This window comes from Phodopus roborovskii, unplaced genomic scaffold, assembly GCF_943737965.1.
Source record: "Phodopus roborovskii unplaced genomic scaffold, PHOROB, whole genome shotgun sequence".
NCBI lineage: Eukaryota > Metazoa > Chordata > Mammalia > Rodentia > Cricetidae > Phodopus > Phodopus roborovskii.
The window spans coordinates 1,526,396-1,553,399 of record NW_026125700.1 but is presented as its reverse complement, the minus strand read 5'-3'; the positions used below and the strand labels follow the sequence as shown (position 1 = coordinate 1,553,399).

Genomic DNA, 27,004 nt, shown 5'->3' with positions numbered 1-27,004 from the left:
AAATAAGTAAAGCCAGTTATATTCTATAGGAGAAATATGAAAATCTAAACTCCTCTTTATTTGTGGGTAGACAGAAACAGATCATTTGTGCATTTAGGAAAGTACAGGTAACCCGAAACCAAGTGACAGTTTGTCACAATTAAGACTCTGATGCTCAAAGAGAAAAAAAATCAGAACAATCAACTGAACTATGCTATCCTTCCCCTCAATTTGGCTGATTTTTATACTAATATTTATTTGCTGTTCTGTGCTGCCTTCTGTTATCTAGGGTGGGATCAATGTGGTACTGAATAACAAGACTCATTGTCAGCCACTACAGATCAGTAGTAATTAATTTCTCAGAACAACTTGCAATCCCATGTGAAATCCTAAGTAAAGGGGTCACTCAAACAGATAAGTATAGGTGAGAGTCACAAGGTACCACAGGGACAGCAACACCAGATGGTACGCAGGAATGACAGACAGCATGAGGACATTGGGCATCCGGAGAGCTGAGAGCCAGAATGGGAGTGAAAGCATGCCCCAAGCAAGATTGTATTTCTCAACCTTGCGTGTGTATTTCACTTGCCTTTCAAGGGAAGATGGGGAGGGGAGATGGGTGACATTTAGGGTTGACTTGAAATTTTCTAAAGACATGCCGTGTAAGCCATGTAATTCTAACCTTCCATGTATTCACTGATTAAGAATTCTGACTTAAAGATTGCTTATGACAGTTTTAAGCATATACAGTGTAAAGAGTCTTTATTCTGTCCCACTAACCAGCTCCCAATAATGGCATGGAGAGTTCCTACTAATTATGAAAGCTCAGCCTATAAGTTATACTTGTTTCTAACCTAAATTAACCCATACATTCTATCAAGTGGTGTTACCTCTCTTCCATGTTGCACCTCCTGTTTTCCTCTCAATGACTCCTGGCTTCTCCGGGCATAATCTGCACGCCCAGATTCCTCCTTTTCTTCCCCTAGCTTTCTCTGGAATTCCCACCTATTTATACTGCCTAGCTATTGGCAGTTTAGCTCTTTATTAAACCAATCACAGTAATACTTCTTCACACAGTGTACAAATGTCCCACAAGTATCCACAGATGCATGCTTTTGTAAATGGTATATATTATACTATTGAATAGTATTTGGGTGTAGACTTACCACTGAAGGGTTTGTGAGATTCAGTCTATCAAAATGATTTAAATATTCAATCCACTTTAAGGATTGTCATTAATGAATTCATTTGAATGCTCCAAGATTCCATCAGTTACCTAATTAGATCTCAGCCTAAGACCTGACATGGTTGTTTAGTGCAATACCACTAAACCCAGTCTTAAACCCATTTAAAAATAATCACATTTTCAAGACTTGAGTCAAGTCAGACTAAATTCCATCCAGGATGGAGGGGCAAGTTAGACATGAAATCTCACCCATATCTGAGAACCTATTGGCAACTGATAGTTTCCAGGGAAGTAAGAGTCAGTTTTCTTTAAGAGTAGAGTTCTTGTTAGGTTGGTTGATCACACTCCAGTGGACGTCCACACATCTAAGAATATATGAGCAGCACAAACTGACTTTGCTTTTTAAGAGTATGGAAAGTTAGGTAGATAGGAAAAGGGAGTGGACCTTCGAAGAGTTGGGGAGGATTGTGTATATGATCAAAATCATAGTACGAAATCTTAAAGAACTAAAATAAAAACAACAACCAGACTCAAGATGAATATTCCCATACACTAGAATTCTTATGACAGGTGATAAAGGAAACATTTCCTAGCATCCATATACCTAAGAACCAAAGCTGGTAAGGTAGCCTTTTCATATTGGGAAGAATATGTAATACTTATTAGCTGATTAACTTTGGTGTATCATTCTATTTGAATATAGTTTATTCTCCATGAAACCAGAATACGTTCTAACCTCTTAAGTTGTGGTGCTGGTTAAATGAGGAAATTTGTAAACCTACATGGTAACCTACTGTATAGAATGATTTCACAGGTGGGATATTAGCAAAGACGAGATAAAATGCTATGCAACTGTAAATATTTAATATTGCAAATTAGTAGATTGCAGTGGTTTAGAGTTCTGGAACCAATGTGCTTGACTTAACATTCTGCCTCTGCCATTTACTTGCTGTGTGATCTTGGACAACTCTCCAAGGTTTCATTTGCTTACCTATCTGATGGAACAATAACAAAACTCAGTTCTGTAGAATAGTTCCAAAGAGTAACTTAGCAAAATACCTGGAACATAGTAAAACTGCAAAAAGCCTTTGTATAGCAAGTCAATTTTCATGCAAATATATTTGATAATTAAATAATTTTGTTATATTGACAAGTGCTTTCATTACCATTTTACAAAGAGTCTGATGATTCACTCAGGGTTCCACCACAAGTGGATGATAGGCATTTGATTAGAACTGGAATTCATGTCATATGGTTGGAACTGATTTCTGAAACTATCTAGATAATGACGGCTTAGTATGGCAGAACTTTCTGGTTAGGGGCTTACTCAAAGATATTGGTAACTTCCTCTTCTGATTATATTTAAGCTGTGACCTAGTTTGTGGAATATTATTTCTATGGAGTGAATGTTTGTATGTCTCCTTCATAAATTTATATATCAATTCCTATCTCCCTACTAAGGAGTGAGGCCTATGGAAGGTGGTTATGTCGTGAGGATGGAACATGCATGAATGTGATTATTAAGGTTGAAGGGTGCCTACCTGATATATATAAGACCCTGGTTTCTATGCCCAGCATGACTAACTGTTAACTAAGATTAATGTCCTTATACAGTAGATATCAGATATAGGCCCTTACTAGATAGTACATCTACTAGCATATCAATCTTGGACTTCACAGCCTCCATAATTATGAAAAATAGGTTTCTATTGTTCATAAGAAACTTAGTCTGTTGTATTTTGCTATGTAGCCTAAAACACATAAGCTAGTTATCAAGTTATCTAATGGGTCATAGGGTTGGAGAAACTGAGGTTTTCTCTGCTATGTGTGCACATTAGTGTTGAATTCCTTCACTTGTGGTCCACAGTTTTGCTTTACAATGGGCTCAGGTCTGGAAAAATGCATTATTAGGAAATTTCCAAGTATACATACATACTTCAGTGTATAGACTACTGAATATCTGGGTTATATATATATTTGTATGAGAGGTCTATCAATTATCAAAATATATGTAACATGATTGTATTAGTAAACATATTTCACTAAGAACTAGATCATAAGTTGTTTTTAGTATAAAGTAAGAATATCAGTGAGTATTGTGCTCTATAAGCCTTTCTCATGCCTGTCTCTTTTATGAGGCTGTCCTTTAAAAAAAAAAAAAAACTTTGTTAATCACAGCAGATATCTCTGTCATTTGGGGACCCACTTTGTATTAATGAATATGGATTGGACTCTTCCTAATTGTTCTCTGAACACCTCCTAATTTTTAAGAGGGTAATTGATTCCAATCAACTTCTTTAGTGCACTCTCTACACTCTTGAAGCTTGTAATTTTCAAGTTCAATATTTGTGTGCTCACACCCTCAGGAGTGCTTCAGCTGGATCTTATTATAACCCTGGAATTCTATCCAGTCACCAGTTTGGAGTATAGTTTCACGAAACTTATTTCTTTTCTAGTACTACATGAACTATTTTATATTTTAAAACATACCTCATATGAAAATACCTAGATTCTCTGAAGAAAGTATATAAGTTCTTTAAAATTTAAATATAGACAAATGACTTAGTGAATAGTATATTGCCTTTGACTGGGGATATGGCTCTTAGGGTGGTAAAGGCTCTTAGCTGCTAAGCCCAATGACCCAAATTCTATCCCTGGAACCTAAATATTGGGAAGGAGAAAACTGACTCTGCAAGTTGTTCTCTGACCTTCCCCACTGTGTGCACCCTCACACACACGTAGAGAATCAATACATCAATGCAAAAGTAAATACCAACAAATTTAATTTCACTGACTAGTTATTGCCCTTGGGGTATAATAGAGTCTGGGTCAAAACAACTAAGGTCAGATGTTTATTGTAGGGAATTAGTCAAAGACAATGCATCTGAGAAATGAGAAGTACTCATTGAGAAGACTGTATTTGATTTATAAAAATCCAATTTAAATTAATTTCTAGGAATGTTATGAAAGATAAATATATTTCCATAATTTCACAAAGTGACTTTTGCTGTTGCGGATACTTTTTTCATGTTTCCATTTTTTTCTTTTTTCCAAAATCTACATTACTCTGTACTTGGAACCCAGTTATTATTTCTGACTCTGAGAGCACAAAATTCTTGTAAGAATTTTGGAACAAATTTAGGCACATGCCTTGTCTGGGTACTTGTCATACTCTACATGAAGACTTTTTTTTTTTTTTTTTTTTTTTTTTTTTTTTTTTTGAGACAAGTTCTCACTCTGCAGCCCAGTACTGTTTCACACTCATTCATAGCAGAACCCTTTATTTGACCTTGTTAGTGCTGGAACTATAAGCATGGGCCATCATGCTTGGCTTTCTCTAAGGTTCTTATTATTCAGCTTGCCTATTATAAAAACATAAGTCGACTTTCTCCTCTTTACTTCCCAGAAATTTTTCTTCAAATATTGCATCATTCCCTTCTTCGATTGGAGTAGCTCCCTGTTTTCATTAACTGTAATTTGATTTTTTGATTCACTTTTTAAATTTTATTTGATACTACAAATTCATACACCATACGCATCAGCCGGACACATTATGATTCCTCAAATATTCCATACACATGTACATGTACCTCTGGGTCTGCTTATGCTAGTCTTTCAACCAGTCTAACCTACTTACCTTCTCACTTGTAACAAAGAGAACATAAAGTGGCTTAAAATTTGAGAAGTTTATTTCTCTCTCATGCAGTAATTTTGTTTTGAGAATCTCAGACTGCCACTGTTTCTGTTTTACACGAGGATACAAGAGATTGCGTTCCTTACATGTTGTCAAATGAATACATTTTTGCTGTACCATCCTCTGGGGTGTTGTCTTCATCTGAGTAGGCAGGGTTGTGCCACTTCACTCATTGTTCCAACTATGAAAGATGGGAGAGTGAATAAGACAACTCCACTCTTTTCGAAGTAGAATATGCTACTCCACTCATAACATTGAAAGTTAATTACATTCTCACACAGCTGCAGGAAGGGCTAAGAAATATGACCAAGTCATATGCATGGAGAAACAGTGGACAAATTTTGATAGATCTCTTGAAATTTGTGCTACATTCTTAAAGTATACCCCAGGTGTCATGTTCCTTCAGGCTTTTCCTGACCTCTGAGCTGGAGGAATTTCTCCTTTCTCTGAACTACTATAGTTATGGGGCTTCCCAAATTGTAATGAAAGTAAGACTAACCTATGGATCTTTTTAAGACTACAAAATCTGGATCAATTGGTCAGGGCTTGGGGGTGAGAATCTATATTTCTAACAAGCTCCCAGGTGATACCCATGTATTCATCAACAGAACATACTTTGAATGTAGTATTTTCTGTTTCTCTCATTCGAGGTATAACCTTTTGTACCCCATATTAGCTATTCATATGCATATCTTACCCTCCATACTGGATAGTTCCCTTAACAGACTCAAAATTTCATTGGCATCTGTCACTTTCACCCTGCTTCCCTCTAGCACAAAGAATAAAGCCTTGAACATTTACTGATAATTAATAACTACTTGAATAATGGATGAGTGACTTCAACTAATTCAGAGTTGAGCATAAACTTCAGAAGGGCAGCATGACTTATGCTAGTTTCAGGACTCAGCTTAGTATAATTACTTGTTTGAAAATGGTCCATTGAAAATCTCTAACTCTAGCCAGGCTAAGAGAAAATGGCAGAGAGCTGAGCTAAGTGAAACTCAGCAAATGGAAATCACATTTTATCAAGGACTTTCCTCTCAGTGTACTCTAACTCTTTCGAAAGAAATGCTAATGGCTATGTTTGAAATGCATTTTTCCAAGAGCCTCTCTGTTTAACAATAGAGATTTTGTGTGTGTGTGTGTGTGTGTGTGTGTGTGTGTGTGTGTGTGTGTGCCTGCCCGCGTGTGCGTGCAAGTGAGCCCGTAACACTTCAGGAGCCAATTTGATCAATGTTATTGAAGGGTTAGTTTTTTTTTTTTTTTCACCTGGAAACACTCAGTGATCTTCCATTTGTACAATCTCAAGTTGGGTACCAATTAAAGCAAGTGAGAATGATTGCTCTCAACTTGGCATCATTTTATTCCATTGTTCTCAGTTCTGATATATTCAGTCATGCTCTGGGTCATGGAGCTTAGAATGGAAGAAGAGATGTGTAGAGTTAAGTTACTTTGTAATATATGCTAGTCACAAGTAGACCTGAAAGTCTCCTCCACATTCTGCCTGCATTATGAAACTCCTAACTGGAATTATTTTCAACTTGGAATTTATACTGGAATAAGAGACTACTGAAGAACCTTTTTGGATCTTATACAAAGAAAAATTTCACAAGCAATCATGATTCACATATTAACTGCCCCCTACAGGTTTATGTTTTGAGTTCTTCTTCCTTAGCTACTCTGTTATTTTGAGAGTGTATGGAACCTTTATGAGGTTGGCCCTGGCTGATAAAATTAGACTGTTAGGAATGGACATTTGAAGGTTGTAGCCTGGTCCTAATTCTATCTGCAATGATGAGAGCAATTACTTGCACAAATCCCCACCAATAGCTTTGTTTGCCTTTCCAAACTATGAAGCTGTGAACCAATATAAATCTTTATTCTGTAAGTAGTTTCTGGTGGGCATTTTGTTACAGTGATACAAAAGTAACTAATAGGCAAGCAGTGAGTCATAGATTTCAGCAATAGCATAATTGAGGAAGTAGTTTTATTTTCTCTTAGCCCTTAGGTGCAATCAACTAATGCACTCGTCACAACGCATAGAAGTATAGGAACCTTTACTTTTATCTGTAAACTATCTCCTTGGCTGTGGATATTCAGACATTCTATTACTTTACAATGATCCTTACAGTGATGCTATATAAGGATTTATGGTGTTATCACATGTTCTAATAGTTATTGTCCACATCTCTCCATGATTTTCTAAGCATCATTTATTTTTGTTTACACATTTTCAGCTAGGTGTAGAAGATTAAGAACATAAACATAATCAACACGGCAGGAAGTAGGTTGAGGCTATCCAAACCTTAAAGGAAAGAAATTTTGGAAGTACTGACTCTCTTGATGACCAAGTGTAAGGACCTCCATAAGTTTCATGCCGTATGTGCCTTGCCCTCCTTACCCTGGTTTAGGTCCATATTTTCAAGACAGTTTCTGATAATAGAATCAGTCCTAACATTTTGCTATATATTTATGTTACTATGTCTGTGTGATAGGGGATACAATTAAAAATGCAGTTCAGCAGTGATGATTTTATTAATCACATAGATGCCAGAATAGCCTTCTGTTCATACATCCTCTATAATGTGGCTGAACAAAGTCTTTCCATAGATTTTTTTTAATGAACACACATTAATTATTGTCTGAGGATCTCCTTGAACTTAACTCTTGACATTACTTTTTAGTCTCAAGGGTTCTTGATTTTTCAGACCATCAGTGCCATATCTAAATGTAGAAAACATTACTATCCTACTGTCTAACTACAACCCACTTGTAAGGCATGTGTGAATACCACCTAATTAGCTGTGACGTGCATTTTGGCATATGTCGGAAGTTAAAGCCACTTTCTTAGAGGAACTCAAACTCTGAATTTATCTTTATTAAGGCCTTGTCCAAATGATAAATATACACTGCCTCCTTGCTATCTACTGCTTGGAAATAAATCACTTTAGGATTGATTTGCTAACGGCTTTCTTCACTCAAAGGGTCCTCCTGCCCGGGAGGTCACACTGTCCTTCTTTACAAACAAATGCTGATAACCAAATAGAAGACACTGCATTGACCATATAGAGAATGAAGAAGGGAGTCTGAGGTGATAGGAAGCATATCTTTTACAGAGCCTGGAAGCCACAGTCCCACTAAGACATACTATTTTATTTTTTTAAAAAAGCCTAAAAACAAAAATGCTCTTTTTTTTTAGTTTGTGAGTGAACAGATGGGATGTGTTTGTTTTTTTTTTTTTTTCAATAAAGTAGCATGGAGTTTGATACTTCAGAGAAGAATTACAAACTCCTGCAGGATTCTGACTGGTGATATAAGTAAGTGAAACTTTATGGGTATGAAACATTAAGAAATGATAGATAATACATGGTGACTGAAAACCATTTTCCACCCACTCCAGCCTCCTTGCCACTTGAGAACATGATCCAAATCTTGTTAAATCTTTTGATTCTTCAAAAGAAGCAAACAGGTAACTTGATTTTTGTTAAAAAAACATGATGGTTTCAATTTGTAAAGTTTGGAAAGTTAGTTTAGGAAACTTTTAAAGTCATTGTGTGGAACAAATATAATATTACTGAACCCACTGCCAAATCTATAGCTATCCCTTTAACAAACACCCCTTGAAGCTGTTCTGCTGCTGTTCTAACCTGATACTCAGTTGGCCATGGATGACTTGGATAACAATAGATCCAGCATATGAAAAACTGATTTGAAGTTGTTAATGCTTACTAGGCCATCTTCCTTCCATCATGGAGTTCCTGCTATACAGGGTGTGGTGTTGGGCATAGGCCAGAAGGACTAATGGGTGATGAGGCCTAGAACAATAGAAGCATCCTGACCCTGAAATAGCCTGTGAAGCATATCATTGTTACAAACTGGGACAACATGAAGGATATCTAGCACCACACTTTTTGAAACAAGTTACCTGTGGTCCCCACAAAGATCCTGGTGTTACTGGTGTTACTCACTGAAGAACCCCTGAACCTCAAGGCCAATCATGGAAATATGGCCAAATTATGTTTAGACCTTCTACTCCCCAGTCCTGTACTTAGCTATTCAGACACTGCTTCTATGGATACCTCTGGACTAACCACCAACTTTTGATAGACTCCATAGATTGATCATATGTGTCCAATCTTCCTTACACAACCCTGCATGTGGACCTGACTAGCCTGGATGTAAGAGACTACCTCATGAAGATCCTGACTGAGTGTACCTATAGTTTCATTACCATAGTTGGGTGGGAAATTATGCGTGACACAAAGAGGAAACTGTTGTATGTCACCATGAACTTTGCAAGAGATGGCCACTGCTGCATCCTCTTTCCTGTGGAGGGGCTATGAACAGCCTGATGGCCAGGTCATTACTATTGGTAATAAGTAGATCTATTGCCCAGAGAGACTCTTCCAACATTTTTCCTGGGTATGGAATCCAGGGGCATCCAAGAAATTACCTTTAATTCCATCATGGTGTGATATCAACATCTGCAAAAAGCTCTGTGCCAACACAGTGCTGTCTGATGTTACTATGATGTGACTAGACATCAATGACAGGATGCAGATGGAGATTGCTGCTCTGGCTTCTGCACTGCGGTGATCAAGACCATCAACTATCCTAAGTGCACATACTTTCTGTGGATAAGTGACTTTAATCCTGTTTTAACTAACAACTTTCTAGGATATATGGATCAGCAAGAAGAAGTACAATGAGTCCAGACTTTCCATTGTCCACAGCTTTTGCTCCCTGGGAGATCATTGAGTTGTCAAGGCATCTAGTACTTGTCCATATACTAACTTGAGACCAGTTTAATAAAGTACATACCTTACAAACAATAAAAACAAAAATGTCACTCAAGAACACATTTGCCTTACTGAGCCTTAAAGCCAAACTACATTAGATTTGTGGTTCCTTTCTTAGTACCACATTTCTATACTCATTTCATGATTTTAATGACTTCAGGTATTGATTGTATATTCCTTTTGTTGTGGGAAGGAGAGATGCTGTCCTTTCTGCTGTAACATACATATACATATACATATACATATATATATATATATATATATATATATATATATATCCCAATTCATGCCTTTGTAACCAACTGTAATGAAACTAATTTGGGCATAAAGAATAAAAACAAAGCAAAACATATGATGCTAAAAACATTAGCATCATATGCAGACAATTATTTTTCTTTTGGATGACAGCTCTTCAACTTCTTGAACCTTAATGGAAACTGTACATTTGACAATGGACAACCAAGTTACCTTGCAACCTAAACTGGCCATCATGAGGGGGGCATACAGTATGAAGTACACAGCAGCAATCCATTATCACATGGAAGTGTGACATATATGCTATGGGTCCAAAATGGTCCTAGGCACATAAGCATGGTACATAAAGAAGTTGCCCAAATGTCTATGATTTCTATGCCTGTTCTAATGGCATCTTCTCCCAAGCATGCACCTATATAGCCTCATGGGATGTGCTCTAGGAGGAAGAGAATACGAGGGTGTAGATTACTGATGCCTTTGTACATCACGTAGGTGACACCCAGAGTGGACAACTTCAGAATTACAACCCAGTCATGGGACAACCCTGAAAGATACCACCAAAGGGAAGTCATCACAGTGGGCAAAAATTAACCCAGTACACATGGAAATCCATTTTGTTTGGAAGGAAAAATGGCCATGATGTGTGAATGTTTGCTGATCCAATAGATTAGCTCATATAAAACATGATTGGAAACCTGGCAAGAAAAATGTCTGGGGAAGAAGTACATGGCTACATATGGGCAAAGGTTGTGAAGAGATTGTGTTTCCTACCAACTCTCATCACAAGGTGACATCAGCAAAGGAGGGGTTCAATAATTTAATAGATAAGGTGACCTGTTCTGTGGCTATTCAGGTTCTTTCCTTAGACATCCCTGTCATTTCCCAATGAGCCCATTATAAAAAGTGGCTATGGTGGCAGAGATGGAGGTTATACATGGGCTCTACAACATGGACTGCCACTCACTAATGCTGGCCTAGCTACAGCTGCTGCTGAGTCCCAGATATGCCAACAGCAGAGACCAACAGTGAGGCCCAGATAGTGCCACCATTCCTAGGGTGAAGAACCAGCAACCTGGTGGCAGGTTGACTACATTGGACCACTTCCTCCATAAAAAAAAAACAATGCTTTGTCTTTACTGAAGTAGGTATTTAGGTGGGTTATGGATTTTTCTTTCCTGCATGTAGTACTTCTGCCCAAACCACCACTCATGAAGTTACAGATTGCCTTATCCACCACTATAGTATTACACACAGTATTGCTTCTAATCAAGGAACTCACTTCATAGCCAGAGAAGTACATCAGTGTGCTCATGATCATGGAGTCTACTAGTCTTACCATGTTCCCCACTATCCTGAAGTAGCTGGCCTGAAAGAAAGATGGAATGATGAAAAGACACAGTTACAGTGCCAATTAGGTGGCAGCAGCCAGGAAGTCTGGAGCATTGCTTTCCAGAAAGCAAAATATGTATTAAATCAGCGTCCAGTATATGGTGGTGTTTCTCCTATAGACAGGTTCCACAGGTCCAGGGATCAAGGTGTGAAAAAGGGAATAGCTTTACTCACTATCACCCCTAGTGACCCACTAGAAAAATCTTTACTTCCTGATCCCATGACTTTAAGTAATATTGGCCTAGGGATTTGGGTTTCAGAGTGGGTTGTACTGGAAGCTCAGACTTCCTCCTGGCCACTTTGGATTTCTGATGTCCTTAAGCCAACAGGCTAAGAAAGGAATACGAGTGTTAGGAGGGTTAATTGATCCAGATTACCATGAGGCAATTGGATTGCTTCTTTACAATGGAGGTAAAAAGGATTATGTCCGGAGCTCAGTAAATCCTTTAAGGTGGTTTAGGGTGTTTTTTTTTTTTTTTTTTTTTTTTTTTGCTTCCATGTCCAATGGTAGGATTACAAATGGTGCAGACCTGTCAGTAAAGGAGGCATTGGTAAATATCCAAGACTCACTGAAATTCTTGCAGAGGGCAGAGGAAATACAGAATGGGTAGTAGAGGAAGTGAGGATTATAATTGACAAGAGTGTTGGTCCTCTGAATGTGGGTGAGAGTTACATGGCTTGATCTTTTGAGGGGGATGGTAGTGGTACCAGGAACTATCCAAGGTACTTGAACTGGCCTTTTGGAGCACATTCCCTATGATGAGATACCTTGTTCAACCTTGATACATGGGGGAGTAACTTGGTCCTGCCTCAGCTTGGTATACCAGACTTTTTTGACTTCCAAAGGAAGAGGTGGGAAGGGAAGAGGGAGAGGTGGGAGAAGGGGAGGGAGGGGGAACTGAGGTTGGTGTGTAAAATGAAAAAAATACTTTTATATAAAAATGTGTTTGTACAGATATTTGTGTTTTCTTTCCTGCATTTCTTTATCATGTAATGTAACATCAATTAAGAGAATATCATGGTTATATTTTAGTTTTGAGATAATAAAGACTTTCCCTCAAGGGACATTGCCACTTATTCTAAAATTTATAATGTGTTTGTACACAATACAGTTATAGTGTGTCAGGCATAATTACCATCTGATTTTTGTTTTCATTAGAAAATTAGGCATGTCCTAAAGAGATATGATTGTATGTCAAGTTGACAAGGGTAGAATTGTGGATGGTTCTTTTTGGTTGTCATCTTGACTACATCTGGAATTAACTAAAACTCAAGTAGCTTCAATTATACCTGTGAGGGGTGTTTTCCTTAATTAAATTGTTTGAAGTGGGAAGATCTACTTTTAACCCAGATCTTTTGGAGATGAGAATATCCACCTTTATTCTGGGCTACAACTTCTGCTGTTTTAATGATAAGAAGTTGGAAGTCTTTTATTTTTGCTTATTTACTCTCACTGCCAAGTGCATTCCTTAACTAGCATTACAGCCCACTTCTTTGGGACCCCAGTGTGAACTGAAGATCATCTGAGGCATCCAGCTACATGGACTGGATTCTTGGACTTTCTGTTGGTAGGTAGTCATTGGTAAACTAGTAGGAACATAGCCTATAAGCCACACTAATTATTAAGCCGTGTGTGTGTGTGTGTGTGTGTGTGTGTGAGAGAGAGAGAGAGAGAGAGAGAGAGAGGTAGATATATAAGTTAATTCTATCTGTTCTGTTTCTCTAGAGAACCCTGGCTAATACACATATGAATGTAAAGGGAATACTAACTAGGAAGAGAGGGGAGGAATGGATTTCTACCAAGAATGGGCTTCTCCATAAGTTATTAATCTCAAATGGTTAGTTTTAGGTACTTATACATGTGAGAAAAGCTAAATTGGTTAAGTATATTATGCCTTCATTTTACATATACATTCATGCACACATCCATACATACACCGATGTATATAAATATAACAATGACTGAAGAACTCATAAGTTTTTGAGGGGGACCTGCGAGGAGTTGGAGGAAGAGACGGGGAGGTGATAATGTAGATGATATTCTCATGCATGAAGTTCTCAAAGGATACAATTATCTTTTAAAAGATTGTATTTTTTGTTTCTTTTTTATTTAAAAAATTATTTTTCTTTTTAAATACCAACTCCAGTTCTCCCTCCTTCCCCTTCTTCTATGCCCTATTCCCCTCCTTCCCACCCCTACAGTACCTGTTTTTTTTTTAAATCTCAAATAGAGTGGGAATCTCCTAAAAGATTGGCAGCCCCTAACTCCCTGGGTGCCTTACAGAGCATTCCAGACAGGATTAACCAATGCTGGGGAGGATGTCTTACATAGGCCACACATCAAGATAGGATACAAAAGGAAAAAGGAGAAATCCAATTAGTGAAAGCATCCCTCTCTGTTTCCTGTCTACCATGATGTGAGTACTTCTGCCACATGCTCCTACTGCTATGCTGTTCTCACTTAACATGGCCCAGAATCAATGGAACCAAGTATTACACCTTGAAATATTTGAATCCAGGACTCAAAATAATTCCTCTTTGAAACTGTTTTTTTTTTAATTGCGGAAAATGTTTATTAGAAACATAAAGTCCTAATATTCTTCTTTACTATTGAGTAAAGTATAGCCTTAAAACAGACTGAATTTGTAATTTCATGATTAACTAATACTTTGACTTATGCCAAAAGTAGCTCATGAGAATAGGACAAACAATGGAAGCATTCACAGCTAATGAGGTAAAACATAGCACTAACATCATTTAATATTGACTTGAGGTGCTGGCCAATTTTCTTTAGGATAAGAGAAAAAATGGGAAAGAGGTAACAATAAGCATACCTGGAAATAATATCACTGTGTTTAGAATATTCCATAGATCTACTTGGAAGAGCAATGCCAGTGATGTAAGCAAGAGAGCAGAGTAGGATTGGCTAGATAAAAAAAAATCAACAACCTTATGCATACAGACATTTGGTACATGGTATGAAACAATAAAGGACCACACAGCCAAGAAGCTGGTGCTGATATTTACATGGAAGAATAAAACAGCCAGGAAAACCTTGTGCTCAGAGCAGTCATGAGATGAAATTGCTACCACAGCCTCATAATGGTGCAGGGAGCTATACTGATGCAGAGAAGGCATAGTTCACTTGTTCTTGAAGTCAACAGAAAAGGTTTGTCTGATAAAAACTTTGCATAAACACCCTGCACATCTACTGGTGTGTATGTATGGAACACTGAACAGCTTTGGAAGTGCTCAGGAGACCAACCATCATCAGGAGCCTTAGGAGGTTCAAGGCCAGATGAACTAACTCTCAGGCATCAGCTTTTCTCCCCCCACGGTTTGGCCCATGTAGCACTTTCCCAGTCTGCAGTAGAGGGGGCAGGAAGAGCTGGAGGTAGAGGCTTGAAGCTGATATTTTCCTGATGAAATACAAGAGGTTGCCAACAAACGTTCTGTTCACACATATAAGGTCTTCTTAGAAATAAACCTGCATTTATATATCTGCTTTGTCCAGACCAGGCTTACTTCCTTCTGTAGCAAAGCCTCTCTCTGAAATCCTCCCACCCTGACATCTGATAAGGGAGACCTCCTTGTCTCCCTGCCGGGATGAATTATTCTTTTTGGACTGGACAGCTTCAAGCAGCATGGGAATGATGGAGCTGTTTATTTTAGGAATTTTCTGTCAAGAACAAGAAAAGTAATACAGTTGCTAAGATAACAAACTTTGATTTGTGATAGTTAGGTTTAAAGCAATCTTTGTCTCAGTAAACTTACCAGTAGCATGTTGCTAGCAATCTAGTCACCCTTTCCATATTCCCTCCAGAACACAACTGTGGGTACTTGATTTTCATTAGCTACTGCAACTGATTGTCCTACCTTCAGAAGGAGATAATAAGAGTCCCATGTAATTACCTGCTTCCTTGGGAATATAAAGGCAGGTGGAATTAGTGTCTTAACCTTGGCTTTCCTAAATTCTGTATATTTTGTGGTCTCACTTGCTTATTCATACTCATTGACTTCTCTCTGTGTATGTTTGAGTTTGGTGATTGTTGACTAATAGAGGTAGAACTTGATTTCTCATATCTATTTCTTAACATGATATGTTCTCCTCTTTGTTCCCTGTAGCTTGGAGATATAATTTCTCCGATTTTTCCTGTCGTGGATATGCTAAGTCAGCTTGTAGATTTTTCTACACTTGAGGTCTATGGTGTAAAATTTCCTCATGTCCTGTGTAAATACAAACCCACGTTAAAAGTTTTGGTTACCGTGTTACACTGTATTGGCTTGATGAAAATAGAGCTCCATTTCTGGTTCTCTAACAGCCATTCTGTGTATAATTTGTCCATGGATTTTTAACAGACTTTGCTTAGTACTCTGAGCAGGGTCACACTCCCTTCTACACAGTATTACTTCATGTTACTCCAACTGTGCCCTCCTATCTTATCTCTACCCTCTGATAATGCACTGAAAAGGACTAAATTTTACCCTCTCTGTGTAGTGAGAGTGAGAGCTGCCTCCTTATCTTTCAATGTCTCTGATACTTAAAACTCAGGTCATTAATGTTGGGGGATGAATTTTGTGAACCTGTGAAAATGAACTGAGATTCCTTTTGGAAGTTAACTAAAGAATATAATACTGTATAATACTGAAAACTCTTGCTGTCTAATATCTCAGGTTTTCAAAACTTTGTCTTGTGAATCAAAGCAGTAATATTGGAACTGTTCGTTCTTGTCCGGAAGCAGCCTTAATTTCCAATCCAGTTGTTGAGTTTCAAAGAAAAGATTTTAGACAAATTTGTCTTAATTTCGTAGTTTCCAAGGAGACAGGACCCCAGATCTATTTCTGATTCCAGGCATGATGTTTATTCATTTATATATACCCTCGCTTTCCCTTGAGACTACCTAAACAATATTTTATTTAAATTTCATCTGTATTCTTCCTCCCTAAATAAAAATAACTTCACAACTTCTCCCTCCTCCTCTCTTTCGTTAGGTGTCTATTCTTTTTCTGCTGTATGGCCTATTGTTTTTAGCAATTCCATAATATTTTTATGTTTTTTGAGATAGGATTTCTCTATGTTACAGTCCTGGCTGTCCAAGAAGTTGCTTGTAGATCAAGCTGGCCTCAGACTCACAGAGATCTACTGGCCTTAGCCTACCGAGTGCTGGGATTGAAGGTGTGTGCCACCATCACCTGGTGCAATTTCATAAATTTAGCTCTGTTATACTACAAAGATGTAGTCTTTCCTAGATAAACTTTATTTTGTTTGCTCTACACATTTGTTAGATTATGTCCTACAATATATGAAGTTTTCTCTCTAAGAGAAAGTATTCATTATAATGTAACTTCAAAAGGAAGAGGCAAAATTGCATCTGTTTTCACTGTTATAGAGTAGCACTTGGCCATGCTGAAACAGAAAGAGAGAAAGGGGAGGGGGAGAGAGAATAACCCAAAAGTTTGTTTATATCATATATATATGATCTCACCATTTATGTAAGATTATAGTGCCTTTTTCTCTGAACTGTGCCTCAAGTTGTAGAGGATAAAATGCCATAGACTGGGTAGATTGCATATAGTGGACATTTTGCAAATTTGTGGAGGTCAGGAAGCTTTAGACCATTGTGCCTATGAATTTAATGTCTGGTGAGATCCCAACTCCTAAAGCATCTTTGCATTGCAAGGAAAGGATGTAGATCTCTTCTGTTTTATTTTAAATAGACTAATTCTAATTACGAGAGCTCTACCAAGACTAAACCCCCTTGCCAAAGCTCTCCCACGAATTAGGTTACAATCTAATCTTAACTATGAATTTGGAGGATACAAACATGTAGACTGTAGCAGACTAATTTTCCAAGAATTAACTAGTTACACAATTTTGAGTGTTATTTATTTTCTTTATACCTCTAATATGAGATGAAACTACTTATTGGATTGCCAATTAAATGAGGTGTTTTATTAAAAGGAACTTATTATGGAATCTGAGCACATGGTATATACTCAGTAAGCATGAACTGGTAATTTTCATCCTGATTCCTCATGACCTTAATCTTTCCAGAGGCCACATGCTTATATACTTCTGTGGTTCTGCTATTAAGAACCAGGTTTCACTCAGTTATTGCATTAGTTAGCTCTCCAGGGAGGAATGGTTTATTTTTCACTCACTATTACAGAAGGTTGAGTCCATATTTGCTTAGCTCCTTACATTTGGACAGAACATCATGGTGGCAGAAATGTATTGCAAGAAAGCTTCTTTACATCATGGGCTGCTTAAGGAGACTGGGTTGTTAAGACATGCATCCAGTGATTTTATTTTCCAGCTGTCACCTACATCCCAAACATTCTAAAATCTCCCTGAACAGTCAGATCTTAATAAATGCATAATGGCATTATCCAACATCACCATGCAGAAAAGTTTTACTGTTCTCAAAACTTGGCTGAACCCAGAAAAATGAACAGATAGGTCTCAAAAGATGATTGACAACTAGTTCATAAATATATGAAGGCTTGAGACTAAGCCTTCAGTGCATGAGCCTATGGGTGATATTTTGTAGTCCAGTCATAACCATCCTGTAGGATACTAACATTTGTGTATCTTCTATGTTTATTTGTACGATTCTTTGAGTGCAAGATCCTTGTCACATTTATCCATGCATCTCTATGAAAAATATATTTATATGCCATGTGCACATATTAGACACTCTATCTGTGGTTGGAAAGTCTTCCTGATACAGAGCCAGCAGTAATATGCAGATCTGGTCCTAATTGGCAAATGTAGTGTTTGCAATGGATGTTAGCTGTTTGTTATAGAGCATGAACAGATTATTTCTTGAGTAGTTTTAGAATCTATCAACTGAAAGACCGAGACATGGGCAGAGGGGAACTTTTCTGAGTGCTCTTCTGAGGGCATTTGAATGATCCTGGGAATGACAGAGAGACTAAAGAAGTGGGTGTGGATCAACTTAGTCATTTAATTCCTAATTTCTCAGAAATTGTCATTTTTAGTCTAGCCTAGCAATTTGGAGCAGTAGGTGAATAATATGTAGTTAATCTGTGACAGGAACTCATTGTGCTGTTCTGTACTGCACTTTTGCTCTTCTAGAGACTGGGTGAGGATTTGTGAACCACTTTTCTTGTAGAACTTCTGGGAATATAAAAGCAGAGAAATCTAAACTCTCTGCGTTAGGCAGGTTTAGTTCTATGAGTGACTCTTAATTTATTGGGGGTATTTTTGACAGCCTTTCATTTCTTCACACATGCATGTATTCACACATGCAGGCACACTTGCATGCATGCACATACACACACTAGTTCAGGACCTAGAAATGGAAACAAAAACTTTGGATAGAAAGATGCTAAAGCTTCCCTCAGAAATTCACACCTTTTGCTTCTTTCTTTCCACAGATGCCAACATCCCAAATGGCAGTACCACTTTAGTACTTTTAGTATTCTCTGAGGGCTTATAATGGATGCTGTCTAAACTGATTTTGATTCTCTGGTATGCTCTCTAAAGGATAAAAGCCCCAATTTATAATTCTTGCTTCTTTCCTCCTTCCCACCTCTCTCTTTCCTTTCCGTGGATTGAAATATAATAGTCAAACTTCCAATGCTTAGTTTTTCTTATTGTCACCATAGTAAATGTAACTTGAGTTTCTTAGCTATGTGTAGCAAAATACACATTATTTGGAAATATATTCTGAAACTTTATAGGCGCTTGAAATAACTTACTGACAGTAATTTTCATCCAATCATCACTTTTAGCCATGTGTGTCATCTACAATCTAAGTGGGAACTTTTGAAGTGGACTCTTATTTTTCAGAGAAGTTTTGACTTTACAGAAAAATTGAGAGGAACACCATAAGATTTCTCTTACACTTTTTGCCACTGAACATGCACAAGTCTCCTGATTATTGACATTCCCTACCAGTACAGAATGCTTGTTACAAATGACAATCCTAAAGCATACCAAAAGCCCACAATTTACAGTCAATTTCGCTGTTGTACATTCTATGGATTTTGATCAATGTATAATGGCATTATCCAACATCACCACACCCATTTTATTGCCATCAAGATTCTTCTGAACCCAGAGAAAAACAAACAGATGATTATCAAAAGATGAATGACAACTAGCTAATAAATACATTAATAACTTAACCAGTCATCATAGATACACGAAACAACAATTCACTGTGGTTCCATTCTTATTCCACTGAGAATTACAGTCATTAAGAAAACAAATAAATGTTGTCAAGGATATGGAGAAATGGGAGACTTTTATTTACTACTGGTAGACTAGTCAAACCACTTTGGTGGTCAGTGTGGTCCTTGAAGTGTTAACTATATTTTTAGTATGATCCCAGAGATGCTACCTCTGGGTATTTGCCTGAAGGACACCAAGTTAACATACCACAGATGCTTGCACATTAATAATTACTGCAATGTCATTTATAATAGTTAAGTTATAGAAACAACCTAGAGGTCCAACAACAGATAAGGAAAACGATGAAGTTATGCTGTTCTCAAGAAAATGCATACAACTAGAGATAATCATATTAAGCAATTCTCAAAAGAGAGACATTTTCTCTCATTTATAACCCCTAGATTTTAGATACAGAAGATTCTAAGTGTATTGATGACATGGAAGTAGAAGTCAAACTCGTTAGAGGGAATAGAGGAGAGTTGTGCAAGGATGAGGGATAGAAAAAGGGCAAGTGGAGATATGGATCAGAATATGCTGAATATACAGTGGACTTAGGTAAAACTTCAAAGTTATAAAATTTCACTAAAATGAAAAAATATCCTCTGAGCCTTGCCCATTCATTTCCATTCATTTCCCTTGCTGTTGGCAGCCACTGATTTTTTTTTTAATCTCTTCACAGTTTTGCCTTCTTCTGTATGTCAGATAATTAAAACACCTCACAGACTTCCATACTTCACTCAGTTATTTAAGCTTCCCTCACCTATCTTCATGGCTTGATACTCATTTATTTTTAGCATGGAACAATCTTCCACATCTTCATGTGCCATATTTATCTGTTTACTTCTAATGGACATCTTAGTTGTTTCTAAGTTTTGACAATTATAAATAAATCTGCTATAAACACTCATGCATGGGTGTTGTTCAGAATGAAAGTTTTCAGCACATTTGAGTAGGTATTAAAGAATGTGATGGCTAGGTTTTATACAAACAGTATGACTAGTTTTTACAAGGAACTGTTATAAGGTGTCCCTATCATTTTGCGTTCTTCTATGTCAGTGGCTGTCAACTTTCCTAATGCTGAAGCTTTTAATATAGTGTCTCACATTCTGGTGACCCCCAAACATAACATTATTTTGTTGCTACTTCATAACTCTAATTTTGCTAATGTTATGCATTTTAATATAAATATCTTATATGTGGGATATCTGATATGTGATGTCTGAGAGGATTGTTCAAATTCCAAAGGAAAGGGGATTGCGACCCACATGTTGAAAACTGCTACAATAAACAATGAATAAGAGTTCTTACTGCTTCATAACCCCACTGACATTTGCTATTGCCAGCGTTCTCGAGGTTGGCCATCCTTGGAGGTGTAGCATAATAGCCCAGTGTTCTAGTTTTCATTTTCCTTGTAAGCAACATATTTTCATATGTTTGACAATAGTATATCTTTTGACATAGTATTTGTTAAGGATGTTAGCCAGTTTAAATTGGACTGTTGATTTTCTGATTACTTTTGTATTATAGTCCTTTACCAGGTACATCCTTTCCAAAGGCAATTAAGTATATTTTAAAAATTGCAAAGTGAAATTTCAGATTTTTTTACAATTTTCTTCCACCTCTCTCTTTCTCTCTCTCTCTGTATGTGTGTGTGTATGCGCACACGTGCGTGCATGCATGCGTGTGCCCGCATACGTACATGTGAGTGTGCATGCATGCACAAGTGCATGTTTACATATGGAAGTCAGAGGACAACTTACCAGAGTAATTTCTTTCCTTTTGTCATGTATGATCAGGTTGTTAGATTTTGTGCCAAGTGCTTCTACCTGCTGAGCTATCTATTTCCACCATTTTTTCCCCTGTGGAAAGATCTTTCAGTGATTTAGGACTTAAATTGTACTTTGTGCTTTCTTACATCATGCCTGCCTTCCCCTGCCGTGTTAAGAAGCACAGTTCCTTCCTTGGATCATGCATTTCTTCGCTTATCCTGACAATAACAATCAAGAGCACTATAGCCCAGCTAGTGATATTCTGTCTCTCTTTCTTCAAAAAATAAAGGAAGATGTCCCATTTCCTGCTGTTCATTTTTTGTCACCTCACTGCATTACCATAAGTTTTAGTTGTACAAGATAGTCTACACTCTATTCAGAAATTGATGCAGTTTGGAATCATCTATGGCTTGACCTCCAAGAAGAATTCACTTATATAATTTTATCATATTATCTCCCTAAAATAATTTGATGATGAAATATGAGGTATTCCTGGATAAGTTTGGGATAGCAAAATACAGGAAAAAACAAGGCTCTCTATATTTTTATTAATATAACCATCCATAATGGAGAAATAATAATACTTGAAAGTAACAGATAACAAAATAGAAGGGTCACAAATATGACTCACAAAATGGGATGGGCATCACATAGATCACGAGTGATGGCAGATGTCATTCTGTAAATATGTTTCTTATACTGGTTGATGAATAAAGCACTGTTGGCCAATAGGAAAGCAAGATAGGCGGGACTAGGAGATAAGGAGGAGAGAGGAAGTAGTAAGGAGGAGTTATGATGGAGAGTCTGGAGAAAGCGAGATGCCAGCGGGCTCTCCGGTAAGGGCACATGGAAATACATAGATTAACAGCAATGGGTTAATACTTAAGACAGAGCTAGCCGATAAGAAACAAGTAACGGCCAACAGCATCATATGAAATACAGAGTCTCTGTGCATTAATTGGGGCTGGCGCGGCGGCAGGTCAAGAAAGGCAGCAGGCGGAAAAACCTTACTCCTTACACCTGGACATCTTAGCTGTCTCAAAATAGTGTGGAAAGCCTGAAAGCTACATAAAGAATGCTAGTATTAAGTTGACATTGAGAGAATCTCATTCAGGATAAAGAATGGAGGCTTATGCCCAATCTGCTCTTCTCCTATGCTACTTCTTCCTTTTTAAACTGATATTCTATTGAAAGGCATTGGTAATATTTAGTTATTTCCTTCCCAGTCACTGTCATGGATGTTAGTCACTTCTGGAAACACTTCTGGAAACACAAGGTATGTTTCACCCTGGACAACACTTAATCGATTCAAACTGACAATCAGGGCCAGCCATTAGAGGAAAATCTTCAGGGCCTTGATATGTTTTGAGTAATTGTTAACCTGGCCAAATCTAGAATTCCCAAGGAGATGGGCCTCTGATCATGTCTGTGGATAATTTTCTTGAGTATATTAATTGAAGTCTAAAGACACGCCCTCTGTGGCAGAGTCCTGGACTGGATTAAAAGAAGAGAGGATGCTGAGCCCAAGCATTTCCGTGTTGTCTGCTTCTAGACTATGGATACAGTGTTGTCAGTGAGCTCTTACTCAGTTTCTGTAGCTTCTTCATAGTTATAGACTGTGATATACCTTCCCCCAATGAGGAACAACTCTGTGCCAAAGAAACCCTTTATTACCTTTTATCACTTAACTTTCATTTGCCTGTTTATTTTATTATAGTGACAGGAAAGAAAAAGAGACACAATGTTTCTGAAAGCTACTTAGTTGGCCTTGAACATCTGGAATACAAGTGAAAATTTCATATATATATATATGATGGACACTTCAAGTAAATTCCTGGTAGATATTTTCCTTTTATAATTAGCCAAAGGATTTATTGTTATTTTATGTATATATTTTGCCTGCATATATGCATGCACGCTATATGCATGCCTGTTGCCCACAGAGGCCAGAAGTGTGTGTGGGATCCTCTGGAATTTCAGTTACAGATGGTTTCAAGCCACTATGGGGGTGCTTAAGGACGTAGCTGATGTCCTCTCTAAGAGTAGCAAATGCTCTTAACTACTGAGCATACTCTGTATCCCTTTCTTATCAGATCTTTATTCCCATTGTTTGTGGGAACAGCACAAACAGTGCAGTGGAATGCTGGATAATGGAATTGACAGAGGAATTGAAATCAAATTTTTGTGTTATAAAATAAAGGTAGCCACCAAATCCCATCAGTTATTCCTCTTCCATTTTCAAATTGTAGTAAGAGTACTTGCCCTCTTCATAGAATCTTATTTTCACAATATCGTTGCCTCTTCAACCAACTTCTGTCTGTCTTTGCTTCTATAAATTTGGCTTTTTAAATTTTACATATAGGTGGTAGTATGTGGTAGTTGTCACTCTATAACTGGTCTGTGTCAGTAAGATGTTCCAATGGGTACATGTTGACTCAAATAATGAAGTTGTATCGCGGTAAATAAGGATCAGGATAAACAAATAGGCCGAATAGATGTTTATTCAGGGAGAAATAACTTACAACCTAGACAGATGAACACCAGGAAATTCAACCGGATCCTCTCCTGTCCGAGTCACGCCAGAAAGAGAGTGCCTTTCCTGGCCCCCTCCGACCTCCTTCCACAGGTCACTTCCGCCCATGGCTCCACCCCAATGGGCGTGGTCAGTGCCACAGAAGGACTATCTCACTACAAAGTTGATTACTTTTCAAGGTTGAATACTATTCTATTTTATGCATAGACCAAAATTTCTATTCCCATTTAACCATAGATAGGTAGTTAGGTCGCTTGCTTATTTTGTTTCCTGTGAATAAGGCAGCATTGAACATGACAGTGCAGGATCTCCTCAGGATCCCAATTTCTTTCTGCCATCCACTCAGAAGAGTATTTGCAGGATCATATGGAAATCGCTGGTTCTACATTTTGAGTAGAACTCTATAATGTTTTTTAAAATAATAGCTTCTCCAATTAATCAATAGTGTATTAGGATTCTACTTCCTCTAGATCCTTGCCATTGTGCATTAAATATGAAATATCTCTCAGAGCCTCATGTATTATGGACTGGGTTCCCATTTCCTACCACTGTTTAAAAAGGTTTTTTTGAAACTTTAGGAGGTGTGGTTAAGTCAGTGGGGGAATGCCCCTGGGAGCTGTATGTTTCTCTGGAATCCTCTTTGACTTGAGCTTTTCCTTTTGGCCAGCATGAGGAAACATACTCTGCTATGCCATCCCTGCTCAAATGCTCTACCTCACCATGCTGCACAACAGTGGAGATAAATCTTAGGAATTGTGAGCACAAACATATCTTCCCTCCTTGTAAAGTGTTCCATCGGGTATTTTGTCACGACCTGTGAAAAGCCTAGCATCACTTACAACAATTGAAGGGACAAGTCTAGCATCCCTTGCCTTCTGTTTTTGGCAGTGAACACCCTAACAGTTTTGATGCAACATTTCATTGTGGTTTTGACTTTTGTTTCTTAAATAACTGCTAATACTGAACATTTTATGTATACTTATTGTTCAGTTTTGTCTTTAGCAAAATGTTTGTGCTCATGCTCTGCTCACACACATTCAGAAAAACCCTCTTTTGCTGTTGAATGGTAAGGGTTTCTTATCTATTTAGGGCAGTTCTACAGTAGAAATACTTATATCAAAGCCAATTTGAAGCTTTCAGCTTGAGGTTACTGGATGTAGTGCAGAGAAGAAATGGGTAGAACATCCTATTGTCTTGAGATTTGTCTATCTTCAGTACCTGAGATTCTCTCTTCAATCTCCTGTATTCTGTTGGTTGTGCTTGCATCTGTAGTTCCTGACCATTTACCCAGTTTTTCTATTTCAAACATTCCCTAAGTTTGTGTTTTCTTTATTGTCTCTATTTTACTTTCACTTTATAACTTTTGGGTTGACCCCATTCATTTTCTCTTCCATCACAGCACATATTTAATAGGTAAAATATAAAAATTAAACTAGAAAGCTGCTGCTGAATTCTAAAATCACAAAAGGTGAAAGGGTTCTTAAAAGTTTTACATTCATAAACACACAGACAGTGTTGTGTCAAGAATGGGTGATGGGTGCTGTTTGTGTAGCAATTAAGCCAGCAGCATCAAGAAAGATTATGATTTTATGGTTCTTTCTTACTCTGAATTGACATGAACCTTTCTGAAAAAAGGTACCTGGTAATTATGATACTAGTAGATCCTTTGAGACACTTCTTATAATAGACAGTGTCCTCTATTCATTATGTGTGGTAAATCCAATAGGGAACAGTGATAAGTGATGTGTGTGTGTGTGTGTGTGTGTGTGTGTGTGTGTGTGTGTTTCTCAGTGTATTATTCAGCCTTGTATTTTTCATGTTCTTACATGCTGTTATAAAATCTCCTTCCATTTCAGATACTAATTTTTTTTTTGCTGCCAACAGAAGTTTCTTCAAATTGAATGTAATTGCCCTACTTTAGATGACAAGGATGTATGAATACAGCTATGCTTACTTGCAAATGGTCCAGCTGGGTGAAGCAAAGACACAGCTAGAACTGCTTGGCTAAAACTATTTAACATACGTGAGGGTTTTGTCTTCATTCCTTCAGGTTTTCCTAGATGTCTCATGCTCATGCCTTAGCCCCTATCCAGCTGCTTCCTACAGTCCCTGCCTTTTTTTATTTAATTTATTATTTTACATGTCAATCCCAGTTCCCTCTTCCTCCCTCCCTCCCAACATTTTACCCTCACTGACCTCTCACAAGCACCCTAACCACACTCCCCTCCCGTCCCCCCACCCCAATTCCATATGTAGGGGAATGCCATCCAGTTGGGGTCATGTAGATCTGACAGGTCATGTGAAGTAGGGACTAGGGCTTCTCTCCTGTCTTTAGGTTAAGGGAGTAACCCTCCATGGGGGATGTGTCCACAAGGTCCTTTTGTGCACCAGGGATACATCCTGGTTCCACTGTCTGAGGTCCCTTAGACTGCTCAGTCCTTCTGGCTGAGACCCATATTCAGGGGGTCTGAGTCAGTCCCCTGGTGGCTTCCCAGCTATCAGTCTGGGGGCCTGTTAGCTCCTCCTTGTCCAGGTACACTGACTCAATGTGTTTCTGCAACCTGGTCTTGTCCTCTCCATCTTCATCTGGGTTCTAGTTCAACTCAGTGTTTAGGTATGGGTCTTTGCTTCTGTTTCCAACAGGTATTAGATGAGGGCTCCGTGGATAACTTAGTTGTTGATTTCACTATCCGGGAAGGGCATTTATGGTAGCCTTTCCATGGATGATCAAATTGTTAGTTGGGATCAGTCTTGCAGGTCTCTAGACCTTTCTGTGGGTTCAATTTTCTCTTTAAACCAATATTGACTCCCTCTTTTAGGTTCTCTCTCTGTCTGTCTGTCTCTGTCTCTCTCTCTCCTGTCTCTATTCCTACCCTGACTCACTCTGCCTAGTCGCACATGTTTTCCTCTCCTCCGCATCTCTTTCTCCTACTTTTTACTCAATTCACTGTCCCCCCCCACTTCCCCTGTGCTCTGGGGAACTTGTTCCTTCCCACTTCTGTGAGGGGCTTTATATTGATCTCTTAGAATACATCTTGTATCTAAGTTCCTCTGGTGCTGTGAATTATAGGCTGGTGTTATGTTCAGGACGCAGTTTCCTACATTTAGAAACACCAATGACAACTTATGCTGGAGAGGATGTGGAGAAAGGGGAACACTCCTCCACTTCTGGTAGGAGTGCAAACTCGTACAGCCATTTT

General features: G+C 38.0%; 1 protein-coding gene across 1 annotated transcript in view; it reads right to left on the bottom strand.

Annotated features, from left to right (window-relative positions):
* Ocrl (OCRL inositol polyphosphate-5-phosphatase) overlaps positions 1–26,793 on the bottom strand; it is a 486,659-nt gene extending 459,866 nt beyond the window's left edge. The window contains exon 1 of the mRNA XM_051178474.1: positions 26,787–26,793. The gene's annotated coding sequence lies outside the window, so the exon portion shown is untranslated. The remainder of the gene's footprint in view (positions 1–26,786) is intronic.
* Between the last annotated feature and the right edge of the window lie 211 nt (positions 26,794–27,004).